The sequence below is a fragment of the Stegostoma tigrinum genome, chromosome 1 (genome assembly GCF_030684315.1).
Source record: "Stegostoma tigrinum isolate sSteTig4 chromosome 1, sSteTig4.hap1, whole genome shotgun sequence".
NCBI classification, from domain to species: Eukaryota; Metazoa; Chordata; class Chondrichthyes; order Orectolobiformes; family Stegostomatidae; genus Stegostoma; species Stegostoma tigrinum.
The window spans coordinates 77,596,053-77,607,180 of record NC_081354.1 but is presented as its reverse complement, the minus strand read 5'-3'; the positions used below and the strand labels follow the sequence as shown (position 1 = coordinate 77,607,180).

The 11,128-nt window shown below is 41.1% G+C and overlaps 1 long non-coding RNA gene across 3 annotated transcripts; it reads right to left on the bottom strand.

The window, feature by feature from the left end:
• Positions 1-4,931: 4,931 nt before the first annotated feature.
• LOC125453911 (uncharacterized) lies at positions 4,932-11,128 on the bottom strand. 3 transcript variants are annotated; one of them, XR_007247903.1, is made up of 7 exons: positions 11,047-11,128; positions 8,789-8,894; positions 8,000-8,070; positions 7,619-7,697; positions 6,359-6,463; positions 5,509-5,599; positions 4,932-5,107 (listed from the first exon to the last, which is right to left on the bottom strand). It is a non-coding gene; the product is annotated as an uncharacterized LOC125453911 (long non-coding RNA). The 3 variants fall into 3 exon arrangements; XR_007247901.1 differs by having other exon boundaries at positions 11,030-11,114; XR_007247905.1 differs by having other exon boundaries at positions 11,014-11,073.

Sequence of the window (11,128 nt, the reverse complement as noted above, 5' to 3'; positions counted from 1 at the left end):
TTGGGTTATAAGAGAGACTGGATAGAGTGGGACTTTTTTCACTGGTGTGCAGGATACTGAGGGCTGATATTATCGAATCTGAGGGGCATAGATTAGGTGAATGGCAGTCTTTTACCTCGGATGAGGGATTTCAAAACAAAGGGGAATATTTTTCAAGTGAGAGGAGACAGATTTAAAAGGGACCTGCCGAGCAACTTTTTAAACAGAGAGTAGTTCGTAGGTACAATTATAAGATTTAAAACACATTTGGACAGATACATGAATAGGAGAGGTTTAGAGAGATATGGGCCAAATGCAAGCAAATGGGACTGGTTTAGTTTGGGAAGCATGGTTGGCATGGATGAGTTGGACCAAAAGGTCTGTTTCTGTGCTGTATGATGCTATGGCTGTCCCTAATTTCCCTGATAACAATGGTTAGGCCACTTTTCCCATTTCAGTTTTGTGCCATGCAGGAATAAACAATTGTTGTAGTTTCTCCATGCAGTGTTCAAACGTTTGCCATTGCTTATCCAACATAATATGCACCAATTTATCATAACTGGTTCCTGCCTCATATTATCACAGTTCACTTTATTCAGATTGAGACTAATTACCATTGAGAAGGCAGCCCTTGGCAGGCAGGCACACCCACAGTGCTACTAGGAAAGGAGTTTGAGGAATTTGACACAGTGATATTGATGGAATGAGATATAATTCCAAGTCAGGATGGTGTGCAGCTTGAGGGGAAATTTGTAAGTGTGGTGTCCCCACACATTTGTAGCCTTGTCCTTCTCGTTAGAGGTCAGATTTGGAAGGTGCTGTCAAAGGGACCTGAATGAGTTGCTACAGTGCACCTTGATGATCCACATTGCTGCCATTGTGTCAGAGAGTGAATGTTGAAGATGTCGTGGATAGCCTCAAGATTCTTGTTGGAGCTGCATTCATCCATCACACTTCTAACTTGTAGCTTCTGGACTTGGTTGGGGGAGTTGGTTTAAAAGCTGATTTCCCAGCCTCTGGAGTGCACTTATTGCCTCCCACCATGCACACAAATACGTACATACGTATGTAGCTCATCCAATTCAGTTTCAGATCAATGGTAGCTCTTAGAATGTTGATAGCGAGAGATACAATATTAATGCCACTGAATGCCAAGATCAGATTTTTTTCTTGTTGGAGATGATTATTACTTGGCAATTTGTGTGACATAAATATCATGGTGACCATGACAATTATAATTCATCATTATCAGCTGCTTCACTAAATGGTCCTTTAAGGAAGGAAATCTGCCATCCTAGTGTGGCCTACTTCTGACTTCAGACACATTGCAACGTGATTGATTCTTACCTGTTCATCTGCTATGGCCAAGTAAGCCATTCATTCAAAGACATTGAGGGATGCACCACAAATACTGACTTTGCCAGTAACAACCATATCCCATGAAATGATATAGAGAAATGTCAGAGATGGACATAGGTGATCTTAATGATGTAGATTTGGAAAAACACCAGGAATCCAATGTGACACCAAAGCTGCAAACAGTCTGATTCAATCTCAATCTCAGAGTGATGCCAGGAAGAGGGACGGAATTGGAAGCTGGAGAATGGAGCTTGTTGCTGAGACTGTTGCCTCAGTTTTCCCAATATTTGTGGGAAATTCCTGCACATCCTTTACTGAATGTTGGAAAATAGTCTAATAACTTAAATATGGAAACCCTGTCATCAAGAAATCGCTCTACACCAAAGACAGTCTGCTCATCATGGGCAGGGAGATATTAATAAAAACTAAAAGAACTGGGTTGCTGTAAACTCGGAACAAAAACAAGGTTACTGGAAAAGCTCAACAGGTCTGGCAGCATCTATGAAGAAAAATCACAAGTTAATGTTTCGGGTCTGGTGATCCTTCAGAAGAAGAGAGTGTGTGTGTGTGTGTGTGTGAAGGACAGAGACAAGGGGGGGGGCGGCGGGGGAGAGGAGAGTGAGATACTAATCTCAGTGCAGGGGTTTCACAAGCCTACTGACTTGCTTGCTGTGGAATACCTTCAGTTGATGATGCAGAAACTCAAGCTGAAGTGACCTGTAGCATCTGTAGAACCATAGAAAAGCTGCAAGACAGAAATTAACAACTTAATCTGTACCAGCTGACTAAACTAGTGAGTCACCCATTCTAATTCCACTTACTAGTACATGGCCTGTAGCCTTGGAGATATTTCAGCTACAGATCCAGTTTCCGTTTAAATGAGATGAGGGTCTCTACATCAGCAATGAACTGGAGAGTGAATTCCAGACACCTAGCATCCTTGGGGTGAAAGTTCTTCCTTATGTCCCCTCTAATCTTTCTACTAAATCATCTGAAATCTGTGCCCCCTAGTAATTGACCTTTCACTTGAGGCAATGGGGTTTCCCTCCCCACTCTATCTATACACCTCGTTGTTGTAAGAAACAAAATATTTCTAAACTCCTCATGGGCCAGGCTTTCAAACTTACAGACTCCTACAACAATAACCAAAGAAAGAATTGTTTTTTTTAAACCCAATGCCTTTTTAAAAAATGTTTACATAATAATTTATTTGTGGGTAAAGTTTAATGTAGAGAGCTTCAGAATACAGGAAGAAAACTGAAAAAAATCAGCTTTTATATTCCCTGTATGTATACAAGGTTGTTTTTATTTAAATTGTCAATGCATGTACTTTTGAAACTATTATGTGCAGAGTTAGGAACCCAGTCAATCCAGAAGAGCCCAACTCAAGTTTGTGATGTCACAAAAACGTGTGGGAACGCAACTTCTGAGACTGAGTCTGAGTCTACAGACAGTTATAGACAGGTTAAGAGGGTGGGCATAAAATTGGCAGATACAATACAACATGGCAAAATATGGAAGTTAAGCACTTTTGACTGTAAGAATATAAGAGTGAAGATTATTTAAATGGAGCAAGACTACAGAAAGCTACAGGACAACAGATTTGGACGTCCTTGTCCATAAATCAAAGGCTAGCATCCAAGTTCAGCAGGTAACCAGGAAGGCGAATAGAACATCAGCGTTTATTTCAAAGGGAACAGACTATACGAATGGAATGATTTGAACAAACTATGCCAAGTACACTGGAATACTGTGAACAATTTTGGTTCTCTTATCCCAGGAAAGTTATACTAGTATTGGAGACAGTCCAGTGAAGGTTCACAATGCTGATCCCAGGTGTGATGCTCAGAATATGGTGACAGATGAGGAAACTCTGTAGGGGGATTCACAATTAATAAGGAATAGGTTTTGAATAGACTGTTGGCACTTAAAGTTAACAAAGCACCAGGACCAAATGAGATGCATCCACTGAGTAGTGAGGGTAGAATGTGTGGGAACATTGACCACAACACCTCAGTCTTCCTTGAATTCAGAGGAGACAGAAAAATCGCAAACATTTTTAAATTGGGAGATACACTCTGAAGCCGAGAACATGTAATCTAGTTCTGGGGAGTGAGGATTTTGAACAGCAACTGAACAGGACATAATGAAACCCCACACCCCTCTTTTTTTAAAAAAGGTTTCTCATCAAACAGGGGCTCAATTCAAAGGCCCTCAAAAACTTCATTGCTACAATCTGCATTAAAGGAGAATCCCAAGCCAACCCCAATGTCCAAGATAATCACACCAGCCACAACTGTAAAGTGACGTGCACCAGTAACTACAACAGCTATGGGGAAAGCTCAGGTGGACACAAGCCGCTGGGCATGAATAATTTTCTTCCTTAATTTTTACCAAATTGTAACATCTGATAGAGCTGTTAATGTGTACTTGGGGAAATTGATATATTCTTTTCTATGCTGCACTAGTTCCATATGCTTGTATGGTATTTCTGTAATTTTGCTTGAGTTTTAGAAATAAAAAGTGTAATTAGCGATTCACATTCAGCACCTGCATTTTCCATGGGGATTTGCAGAGAATTGCTGGATGAAAATATCACTATTTTAAAGCCTGCTTGAAACCAACCATTCAACTGTATAAGTTTGCACATTTGTAATTGTCAAAATACAGTGAACACACTTTAAATCTGCAATATTGAGGTTCTCTGGTACTCCTGCTGCTTCCATCACACACAAACTTTGACACAATTTCCTCCTTCCCCGATCCTGAATCCTCTACATTTCTAACTAAGCTCTGATTCCTGTTCAAAGCCTCATCCCGCAGTTTAACTTTCTACTGCAAGAAAGTTATTCCATTTAAGTCACTTCTCACCCTATCAGCCATTTATCCCTTTATTATTTTACAAGTCACTGGTAACGCCTTGTTTACAAGAACTACAAACAGACTAATGCATTTAAATAGTTTAAAAAGGCTCCCCAAGAAATTTGCGATTTCATGAAGTTACTCATAGGCAAAAAGGTGCAACAGGATACAGACTTCATTAGTTGCGCTTGACAACCGGAATTACAAATCAGCCTCAACAGCTGGCAGCAGGATTAGGTGTACCTGAAGACTTTGATTAGGCTGCAGTTCGTCAAGTATGTGTGGAACTGCAGTGGAGAATAATATACCTCTTCTCCCACAAGGTTTAAAAATGTTGAGGAAGAAAAACATGCAGTCAATTAGCTAGAGGAAACTGCTGTTACTCCTGCAGCAGCATCAGCTTTGATCACTTCCTTTAAAAAAAGTGTATTACTGGTACATTAGAAAATGTGCCAAGGCAGAATGCTTTTGTCAAGATTTTAAGTCTTAGCTTAATGTGGCTACGCCCAGTTCATCAGAATTAACATATGACACATGAAAATGCTGTTGGGCCAGGGACACAATTAGCACCAACTTCAGTGGGAGAACCGCAAGATCAACTCAAAATATACTTTAAAAACTATGGTTATGAAATTATGTGCTACTGGTCAGAATTAACAGTAAAATCAATAATTATAACTTGAATATCATGTGACCAGCAAACTTCTTTTAAAAAAATGACAAAGTCTAACTACTTTTGCTTAGTTTATTTCTTTTCCAAGTTTCAGAAAAACAGCACATTGCAGAAATTCATTCAATTGATTCCCATTCTTTACCCAAAGAAAACACTTTCATCTGGTTGCAATCTGCAGTTATTGAAGATGATCAGATCAGCCAGTCCTAGAAGGGCAGAATGGCTCAGTGTGACCTGCCAACAGGATGAAAGAAATGAAAAACAAGAAATCATGAAAAGTACTAAAACAACAAGTGTCATTAACTGAGCCCTTGACTATCTATTACAAAAACTATCATGTGCTTTCATATCTTTGTCAAACTTTTCTAAATGCAGATTTCTATTCAGTTCAGCCTTTTAGAAAAAAAAAGTACTATTAATCACTAGACAGAACAGTGCAATGGTCACTAATAACCCTTACACTGCAACATTTCTGGACTGTACCCTCATTTCAAAATGTTTATCATCCTACCCCTTACAAGGTCAGCTGGGTAGTTAGTGACAAGTGTAATCAATGGGACAGTCATGAACATCTAAATCATAATCACTCATTCAAACTGTCCCTCCATGAGGCAACATAAATAAAATACGTTTACCTGATCAACAAACAAGGTTAGCACTGCAGCAGCTCTCCATATATTGTTCATGATGATAACTTCGTGCAGTCATATAGCTTGTTCTCCAAATCTTTTTCAAGAGAAATAATAAGCATTAATAGATAAAAACCCTGGAATTGTTTTAGGCTGCACATTTCACAAAAAGGAAAATGAAAATCAAGTGGCTGAAAAATTTAAAGGGCTATCTGTAATCATACCTAGGTTTGTTCCCCTGAAGCCTAAAGAAGTTCCCCCAAAAAATTTGCAAACTCAGTGCAAGGATACAAACAGTAAAAGGAGACATGTTACACCACACCGCAAATAAAAAGTATGACAATCAAAAAGGAAATGGATTTGTAATGCAATAAAACTACAGCATCTACTCAATTCTAAATGCAACATCATTATTTTGAAGACAAGAGAGAGATAGTAGGAACTGCAGATGCTGGAGAATCTGAGATAACAAGGTGTTGAGCTGGCTGAACGCAGCAGAGCAGCAGGAAAACTAACGTTTTGGGCCTGCACCCTTCTTCAGGAGCCTTCTTTTATAATTTTGAATTCCTGATTGGAGTCAAGGTGCACTTACAACCTTGTTTTCTGGAAACTATGGCGCTAATTACAACTTCTCCAAAACACATTTAAAGCAGCCATACATAAAATGTTTTTCACCCAAGCCACCATAAAGGAAAAAAGTTGGCTCAGTAACAGCCTCTGAAGTTTCTGCATTTACAAATCTCAGAAAGGCACGAGACTCATCACAGCCAACAATCCTCCATGAATGAAATTTTCCCACTACAAAAATTGTACCACAGTGTAACCAAGAAGAAAAAAAACTGGATGTAAATCCTACCTTCCCAAATCTTGATGTTGGGATCACTAGCAGCACAATCACACAAAAAGCTCCAGCATCTGGAATGTTTTCCTTCATTCATATCCCACTGTAGAATTGGCCACCCTGCAAAGATATTAAAAATTACATCCAAAAAAGTGGCAGTCAGGCACATCCCTCCCAAATAGTTTACAGTTCACCCTTACATAAGGGGATATTGGGAGGTCATTATGACCAGCCATAGCGTTTCTCCTGCATCAGTTAAGCTGCTCTAGTTCTTGTAGAAGATTACTATTTTACTTGAGGGTTGAGAACAGCTTTCATCAAGAACCAAGAAGATACGAAGTGCAATACTGTAAAATCTTTGTAGGATACCATAAACTTAAAAACAGTGCTATTTAAATCTCGAACAATTTGCATTGTGTGACACATGACGTTGAAGTCGTCAACCCTCCCACCAAAACAAAAAAAAAGACTGACATCTTTTCCTAGGATTCCTAAGCAAACCGTAAATCAGCCAACACTAGTCACAGCATAAATTGACACTTTTGTAGCAGGTCAATTCTGCACATATACCATCTTTCAGAATTACGTGTTAAATTTGGCCAGGAGTGCTGTACAGCCATCAAGAATCACAGCAGAAGCAGTTTTATGTGCATACCTTTCCACCTGGAGTGTATGCCAACACGGTTGATCTTCAATTTGCAAACTCCTGAACCAAGCAATTAGTAGGTAGAGAAAAACACATGCTTGATGGAACAAAATGCCACATCAGCAAATAAACGTAAACATTTCAAAAAGCTATTTAAGGTTTTCTGCAAGTGTTTAAAACAAAAAGATACTTAAATACACGTCCTCAGTTTTTCAACATAATCATATAAAATCATGATGTGAACAGCAGTGAAAATGTTCTAATCATTGGACATGCATATTCATCTTAACCATTTACTTTTGCCAAAAAAATTGCAAGTGCAAAAGCAGATATTACAGATAACAAAATAGAAATTTTAAACATGTTCAGCTGGGTGGCACTAATTATATTTTTAGTCTTCAGACAAATATACAATGAAAGGAAAGCACTCGTTAAGAGTGGAGTGCACCATTTAGTAAAATCCCATTTACTTCCATTCAGGGGAAATGCACAAGGATGATGCAACCTAAAGCACATTCAGATGAATCTTAAGACAGACTGTCATAACCACAGCCATTTTTTTTGGGCGGGCGGGTGGGAGAAGAAACAACTAATTTAGAATTTGCAGTAAACTGCAGAATTCATCTTACCTTTACAGCATGTCGTAACCACAGACAACTCTGTACAAACAAGATTCACCCAGACCTAGTCAAGACATCCATCGTCAATCTTAAAAATAAAAATGAGAATGTCAATTTAGAAAAAGTAACTTCTATTAATATAGAAGAAAGGATATTCTATTATCAGGAAACCCTCATATTTGCAGGACAGGTAGTCTTCTCCTTTCAAAGAAAGGATAACTAAAATTATGTGATCATATTTTAATCACAGAGCAACCTGAATGTTTTCTGTACAGCCTATCTACTGGAGATGCATTCAACAACCTACTGTAGATCCACATACAGAATCAGATTGTTTTTGTCTCCAAAACTGTTGCTTTGTGACTTTACAAGAAAATGGTCAACACATACCTGGTGCATTTACACAGCCCAGATTGTTCCACAGCTTTACTGTTTTGTCACATCAGCCAGATACAAGTTATCTGCAGAGAAGGCAATGTTCACATTTAAAAACATGACCAACAAAATAAGTTCCACTATTTACAAAGAAAGCCAGATATTAACCTAGTTTGGGAGGGGCACAGTGGTTAGCACTGCTACCACACAGCGCCAGGGACCTGGGTTCAATTCTACGCTCTGTGGCTGTGTGGAGTTTGCACACTCGCCCCATGTCTGTGTGGGTTTTCTCCAGGTGCTCCGGTTTCCTTTCTGATGGCTCTGGGTGGGATGGTCTGAGGGTCAGTGTGGGCTTTTTGGGCCAAAGGGCCTGTTTTCACACTGTAGGGATCCTATGAAATTCAAGACAGCAAATACAGCTGATTGCAAGAAATGTCTGAAATCTTGTCTTTTACCTTTCACGGTGGGTCGGGAAAGCAAAGAAGGGTGGAAGGAATGCATGGATGCCAGAAGCAAATCAGCTCACATGAAGGGTCAGTCAGCACAGTTTCCACTTGAAACAAATGGCATTTTGGTAGCATTTACAAAACAGCACCCTGTTCCTAACTCTGCAATTCATAACAGACCAGCATCTGATCAAAAACATACTATGCATAGCAAGGCAAAACAACTTTGTTACTATTTTGTGCAGTAGATTAGTTTCCTACACATCCTCTGGTTACATGCACTTTGGAAAAAAAAAACAATTGCTAAAGTCTATCATGAGATATTCAGGAACTACCCAAGCTTGTATTGAGATCTTACCAGTTGAGTACCACCAATGATCCAGACATCCATCAGAGGACCACATCACTGAAAGAGTATGTTATGGGATGTAGCATTCCAAGGAGAAGCATGATTTCTCTCATTCCTGACAATTAAAGAAAAACACACGTTTTAGCTGTTTTAGAAGAGAACAGATTATTACATATTTGAAGACAATTAAACATTATTTAGCAAAAAGCTCAAGTTCTGAATCACAACACTTGATCTGGCATGGCACTACACTCAAAACAGGACCGGGTCCATCAATTTTTATTATCAGGCTGTCACCAATAAAAAGGTCAGTAAAGTCAGCAGTTACTAACCAGCTCTAGTGACCTTCATTAACCACAGTCCGTGTAGCACTGGCACTCCTGAATTGCAATTAGGAAATAATGTGCAATTCTAGTCTGTTTACTAGAGAATGAAACAGTAACTGACAAGGTGGATACTAAAAAGGATATTTCTACTTGTGCCAAAGGTTAGAACTAAGACAGCATTTCACTCATTTGCATCTTCTAGACAGTGAAAGACTTGGGAGGGCTGGGACGAAAGTTATACTGGTCTCATTAAAATTGCTGATAAGTGATCAATCTCAGGATATTGATGGCAGTGGAAGCGAGCTACAGTTTGTCAGCTGGATGCCAATGTTGTACTTGTAGCAGAAAAGCATTGTTAAAGGCTGAACTCATGGCTCATTGTCCAATTCTGACATGAATAAATTCATCCGCCAACTAGTGGATCAATGAGGCCAAATTCAAGTGGGCTGTTCCTCATGTTGTGTTGTCCCTGTGTGCAACAGATCCAGTTTGATAGCTATGATTCTTTAGATCGTTGTTTCACTTAGTATTGCAGCCACAGAACACACTGCATGTCTCCTCACTACATTTAGAACCTATTCCAAGTTACACAAAGGGAAAAGCTATTCATCATGTGAAGACTTGCTTGTCAATCTCTGATTTTTTTATTCTTATATGGGATGGTGCCACTGTGGTCAAAATTTAAAATTTGTTGCCCATTTTTAGGTTGCCCTTGAACTAAATCAGCTCTCTAGGTCATTTCAGACAGCCGTTAAGAGTCAACCACAATAGTGGTTCCAGAGACGTGGGCCAGACAGCTACAGGAAAGCCTTCCTCTTTATACGTGCATGCGTGGGGGAGTGGGCTTAGTAAACCAGGTGGACTTTCACAATAGCGGTTATATAATCACCATTAGTCAAGATTTTCAACTTGGCTATCTTCCACTGTGGGATTCAAATCGGTGGCCCCATAACGCTCCAAGTAATCTGATCTTACTGGGCTTCACTAGATAGGTCTTAAAATCAGACACCTAGGGTAATCGCTCCATTTTAATAAATTTCAGACAGTGCTGGTGCCTTGCTACAAAGTGACTTGGTCTGCCCATCGCACAGATGTCGAGTCAACCCCAAGAACAAACGAACTGGATGTGTGCTATGAACAATCCAGATCTCAACAGTAGTGAGGAGCATGGGAGCCAATTAATTCCAGGTCTATCAGACAACTGATGAAAACTCAACCTGAGATGGCAAGAACTACAGACGCTGGAGTCAGAGATAATCAAGAGTGGAGAAGAAACGTCAGCTTTCCTGCTCCTCTTATGTTGCCTGGCATGCTATGTTCCCCCACCCCCACTCAACGCTGAGTTAAAATCAACCCCCCCCCCCACTCAACGCTGAGTTAAAAATCAACCCCCCCCCCAACTCAACGCTGAGTTAAAATCAACCCCCCCCCCAGGTTCGAACGCAAGAAAATCCCTAAACAGCCTGGTGAAGAGAAGTCAGTCATTGCTGGCCCAGGGAAGGGGTGGACAGTTCGCTCCTTTTCCAGCCTCGGGGATCCAGTGGAGATCCAGCCCGCTGCCTGCAGGGGGCGGCAAAGGGCCGCTCCACCACGTGGGCCCCTGGCGCACAGGTCGGGACAACCCTCAGGCCGCACTGCAGACCCCCACAATACACACTCACTCACTCACTCTCCCCCCACCCCCAATACAGCCCCACCACCCCAAACCCGGATCCACACACATTCCCCACCGCCGGGAGGAGGGCCCACAGCAATATCTCTCTCTCTCCCCCGGCCGTTTTCCGCCGGACCCGACACGCATCCGCAAACTCCGGCCTCCCCCCCGGGCCCGGGCCGGACCCTCTTCTCCCCCCGATACAGCGGGACCATTGCCCGCCTTCTTTCCACCCCACCCCCGGGGCGAGCTACCTCGGCTACCCCTCACCCGGACGACGTTCACACCTCCACTGCTTCTCTCAGGGCCCGGCGGGGAAAAAGGAGGAGTCGCCTCTGTCCGTGCCCAATATAAGCGGGCGGGGGGGCG